This window comes from Oncorhynchus mykiss, chromosome 13 (assembly GCF_013265735.2).
Source record: "Oncorhynchus mykiss isolate Arlee chromosome 13, USDA_OmykA_1.1, whole genome shotgun sequence".
NCBI lineage: Eukaryota > Metazoa > Chordata > Actinopteri > Salmoniformes > Salmonidae > Oncorhynchus > Oncorhynchus mykiss.
Window position 1 is genome coordinate 49,228,920 of NC_048577.1, and position 6,000 is coordinate 49,234,919.

The following is a 6,000-nucleotide window of genomic DNA, read 5'->3' on the forward strand; positions in this document are numbered from 1 at the left end:
CCATCCTCAGTAGGAAGGGAAACATCGAAATCACCTCGCATGTTGAATAAATTAGTCTGACAATTTGAACTAAGCAAGCTGCTAAATCGTTCATTTTACATCTTGCCTAGGTTACATCCTACCATACCCTTGTCTGTACATTATGCCTTGAATCTATTCTTCCGTGCCCAGAAACCTCCTCCTTTTACTCTCTGTTCCGAATGCATTAAACAACCAGTTCTTATAGCCTTTAGCCGTACCCTTATCCTACTCCAGCTCTGTTGATGTAGAGGTTGATTCAGGCCCTGCAGCGCCTCGCTCCACTCCCTTTCCCCAGGCGCTCTCATTTGTTGACTTCTGCAACCGTAAAAGCCTTGATTTCATGCATGTTAATATTAGAAGCCTCCTCCCTAAGTTTGTTTTATTCACTGCTTTAGCACACTCTGCCAACCTGGATGTCCTAGCTGTGTCTGAATCCTGGCTTAGGAAGGCCACCAAAAATCCTGAAATTTCCATCCCTAACTATAAAATATTCCGACAAGATAGAACTGCCAAAGGGGGCGGAGTTACAATCTACTGCAGAGATAGTCTGCAGAGTTCTCTCATGCTATCCAGGTCTGTACCCAAACAATTAGAGCGTCTACTTTTAAAAATCCACCTTTCCAAAAACAAGTCTCTCACCGTTGCCGCTTGTTATAAACCACCCTCAGCCCCCAGCTATGCCCTGGACACCATGTGTGAATTGATTGCCCCCCATCCATCTTCAGTTCATACTGTTAGGTGACCTAAACTGGGACATGCTTAACACCCCGGCCGTCCTACAATCTAAGCCAGATGCCCTCAATCTCACACAAATGATCAATGAACGTACCAGGTACAACCCCAAATCCGTAAACACGGGCACCCTCATAGATATCATCCTGCCAACCTTCCCTCTAAATACACTTCTGCTGTCATCAACCAGGATCTCAGCGATCACTGCCTCATTCCCTGGGTCCGTAATGGGTCTACGGTCAAACGACCACCCCTCATCACTGTCAAACGCTCCCTAAAACACTTCAGCGAGCAGGCCTTTCTAATCGACCTGGCCAGGCATCCTGGAAGGATATTGACCTCATTCCGTCAGTAGAGGATGCCTGGTTATTCTTTAAATGTGCTTTCCTCACCATGTTAAATAAGCATGCCCCATTCAAAACATTTAGAACCAGGAACAGATATAGCCCTTGGTTCACTCCAGACCTGACTGCCCTCGACCATCAGAAAAACATTCCGTGGCATACTACATTAGCATCAAATAGCCCCTGCGATATGCAACTTTTCAGGGAAGTTAGGAACCTATATACACCGGCAGTTAGGAAAGCAAAGGCTAGCTTTTTCAAACAGAAATTTGCATCCTGTAGCATAAACTCCAAAAAGTTATGGGACACTGAAGTCCATGGAGAATAAGAGCACCTCCTCCCAGCTGCCCACTGCACTGAGGTTAGGAAACACTGTCACCACCGATAATTCCACTATAATTGAGAATTTCAATAAGCATTTTTCTACGGCTGGCCATGCTTTCCACCTGGCTACCCCTACCCCTGTCAACAGCTCTGCACCCCCCACAGCAACTTGCCCAAGCCTCCCCATTTCTCCTTCTCCCAAATCCAGATAGCTGATGTTCTGAAAGAGCTGCAAAATCTGGACCCATACAAATCAGCTGGGCTAGACAATCTGGACCCTCACTTTCTACAATTATCCGCCACAATTGTTGCAATCCCTATTACTAGCCTGTTCAACCTCTTTCGTATCGTCTGAGATCCCCAAAGATTGGAAAGCAGCCGCGGTCATCCCCCTCTTCAAAGGGGGAGACAATCTAGACCCAAACTGTTACATACCTATATCTATCCTACCCTGCCTTTCTAAGGTTTTTGAAAGCTAAGTTAACAAACAGATCACCGACCATTTCGAAACCCACCGTACCTTCTCCGCTATGCAATCTGGTTTCCAAGCTGGTCATGGGTGCACCTCAGCCACGCTCAAGATCCTAAATGATATCATAACCGCAATCAATAAGAGACAATACTATGCAGCTGTATTCATCGACCTGGCCAAGGCTTTCGACTCTGTAAATCACCGTATTCTTATCGGCAGACTCAACAGCCTTGGTTTCTCAAATGACTGCCTCGCCTGGTTTACCAACTACTTCTCAGACGGAGTTCAGTGTGTCAAATCGGAGGGCCTGTTGTCCGGACCTCTGACAGTCTCTATGGGGGTGCCACAGGGTTCAATTCTCGGTCCTACTCTTTTCTCTGTATACATCAATGATGTCACTCTTGCTGCTGGTGATTCTCTGATCCACCTCTACGCAGACGACACCATTCTGTATACTTCTGGCCCTTCTTTGGACACTGTGTTAACTAACCTCCAGACGAGTTTCAATGCCATACAACTCTCCTTCCGTAGCCTCCAACTGCTCTTAAATGCAAGTAAACTAAATGCATGCTCTTCAACCGATCGCTGCCCGCACTTGCCCGCCCGTCCAGCATCACAGCTCTGGACAGTTCGGACTTAGGTATTTGTAGTTGTCCACATATTCTAGGTGTCTGGTTAGACTGTAAACTCTCCTTCCAGACTCTCCTTCCAGACTTTTTTAAGCATCTCCAATCCAAAATTAAATCTAGAATTGTCTTCCTATTTCGCAAACAAAGCATCCTTCACTCATGCTGCCAAACATACCCTATTAAAATGGACTATCCTACCGATCCTTGACTTCGGCGATGTCATTTACAAAATAGCCTCCAACACTTTACTCAGCAAATTGGATGCAGTCTATCACAGTGCCATCCGTTTTGTCACTAAAGCCCCATATACTACCCACCAATGCGACCTGTATGCTCTCGTTGGCTGGCCTTCGCTTCATATTCGTCGCCAAACCCACTGGCTCCAGGTCATCTATAAGTCTTTGCTAGGTAAAGCCCGCCTTATCTCTGCTCACGGGTCACCATAGCAGAACCCACCCGTAACACACGCTCCAGCAGGTATATGTCACGCCCTGGCCTTAGTATTTTGTGTTTTCTTTATTATTTTGGTCAGGCCAGGGTGTGACATGGGTATTTATGTGGTGTGTTTTGTCTAGGTTTTTTTGTAGGTTATGGGATTGTAGTTAGTGGAGTTGTCTAGTAAAGTCTATGGTTGCCTAGAGTGGTTCTCAATCAGAGGCAGGTGTTTATCGTTGTCTCTGATTGGGAACCATATTTAGGCAGCCATATTCTTTGAGTGTTTCGTGGGTGATTGTTCCTGTCTCTGTGTTTGTTGCATCAGATAGGGCTGTTTCGGTTTTTCACGTTTCTTGTTTTTTTTTGTATATTATTCGTAGTTTCATCTTTCATTAAAGATGTTTATGAATAACCACGCTGCGTTTTGGTCCTCCTCTCTTTCACCGGAAGAAATCCGTAACAGTATATTTCACTGGTCACCCCCAAAGCCAATTCCTCCTTTGGCCGCCTTTCCTTATGTTCTCTGCTGCCAATGATTGGAACGAATTGCAAAAATCACTGAAGCTGGAGACTCATATCTCCCTCATTAACTTTAAGCATCAGCTATCAGAGCAGCTTACAGATCATTGCACCTGTACGTAGCACATCTGTAAATAGCCCATCCACTACCTCATCCCCATATTGTTATTCATTATTTTTTTTGCTTCTTTGCACTCCAGTATCTCTACTTGCACATTCTGCAAATCTGTCACTCCAGTGTTTAGTTGCTAAATTGTAATTACTTTGCCACTACGGCCTATTTATTGCCTTACCTCCCTAATCTTACCTCATTTGCACACACTATATAGACTTTTCTATTGTGTTATTGACCGTATGTTTGTTCATTCCATGTGTAACTCTGTGTTGTTGTTTGTGTCGCACTGCTTTGCTTAATCTTGGCCAGATCACAATAGAAAATGAGAACTTGTTCTCAACTGGCCTACCTGGTTAAAAAAAAGGGAAAACAAAAAATTGGTAGATGGGTATACTAAAAGCAGACATTGAATACCCCTTTGAGCATAGTGAAATTATTAATTACACTTTGGATAGTGTATAAATACACCCAGTCAATACAAAGCACAGGAGTTCATTAGAACTTGCGTTGAAGATGTCGTTCCCATAGCAATGATTAAAACATTCCCAAACCAGAAACCGTGGATTGATGGCAGCATTCGCGTGAAACTGAAAGCCCGAACCACTGCTTTTAATCAGGGCAAGGTGACCGGAAACATGACCGAATACAAACAGTGTAACTATTCCCTCCGCAAGGCAATCAAACAAGCTAAGCGTCAGTATAGAGACAAAGTAGAATCTCAATTCAACGGCTCAGACACAAGAGGTATGTGGCAGGGTCTACAGTCAATCCCGGATTACAAAAAGAAAACCAGCCCCGTCACGGACCAGGATGTCTTGCTCCCAGGCAGACTACATAACTTTTTTGCCCGCTTTGAGGACAATACAGTGCCACTGACACGGCCCGCAACTAAAACATGCCGACTCTCCTTCACTGCAGCCAACGTGAGGAAAACATTTAAACGTGTCAACCCTCGCAAGGCTGCAGGCCCAGACGGCATCCCCAGCCGCGCCCTCAGAGCATGCGCAGACCAGCTGGCTGGTGTGTTTACGGACATATTCAATCAATCCCTATCCCAGTCTGTTGTTCCCACATGCTTCAAGAGGGCCACCATTGTTCCTGTTCCCAAGAAAGCTAAGGTAACTGAGCTAAACGACTACCGCCCTGTAGCACTCACTTCCGTCATCATGAAGTGCTTTGAGAGACTAGTCAAGGACCATATCACCTCCACCCTACCTGACACCCTAGACCCACTCCAATTTGCTTACCGCCCAAATAGGTCCACAGACGATGCAATCTCAACCACACTGCACACTGCCCTAACCCATCTGGACAAGAGGAATACCCATGTGAGAATGCTGTTCTTCGACTACAGCTCGGCATTTAACACCATAGTGCCCTCCAAGCTCGTCATCAAGCTCGAGACCCTGGGTCTCGACCCCGCCCTGTGCAACTGGGTACTGGACTTCCTGACGGGCCACCCCCAGGTGGTGAGGGTAGGCAACAACATTTCAACCCCGCTGATCCTCAACACTGGGGCCCCACAAGGGTGCGTTCTGAGCCCTCTCCTGTACTCCCTGTTCACCCACGACTGCGTGGCCACGCACGCCTCCAACTCAATCATCAAGTTTGCGGATGATACAACAGTGGTAGGCTTGATTACCAACAACGACGAGACGGCCTACAGGGAGGAGGTGAGGGCCCTCGGAGTGTGGTGTCAGGAAAATAACCTCACACTCAACGTCAACAAAACTAAGGAGATGATTGTGGCCTTCAGGAAATAGCAGAGGGAACACCCCCCTATCCACATCGATGGAACAGCAGTGGATAGGGTAGTAAGTTTTAAGTTCCTCGGCGGACACATCACAGACAAACTGAATTGGTCCACCCACACAGACAGCATCGTGAAGAAGGCGCAGCAGCGCCTCTTCAACCTCAGGAGGCTGAAGAAATTTGGCTTGTCACCTAAAGCACTCACAAACTTCTACAGATGCACAATCGAGAGCATCCTGTCGGGCTGTATCACCGCCTGGTACGGCAACTGCTCCGCCCACAACCGTAAGGCTCTCCAGAGGGTAGTGAGGTCTGCACAACGCATCACCGGGGGCAAACTACCTGCCCTCCAGGACACCTACACCACCCGATGTCACAGGAAGGCCATAAAGATCATCAAGGACAACAACCACCCGAGCCACTGCCTGTTCACCCCGCTATCATCCAGAAGGCGAGGTCAGTACAGGTGCATCAAAGCTGGGACCGAGAGACTGAAAAACAGCTTCTATCTCAAGGCCATCAGACTGTTAAACAGCCACCACTAACATTGAGTGGCTGCTGCCAACACACTGACTCAACTCCAGCCACTTTAATAATGGGAATTGATGGGAAATGATGTAAAATATATCACTAGCCACTTTAAACAATGCTACCTAA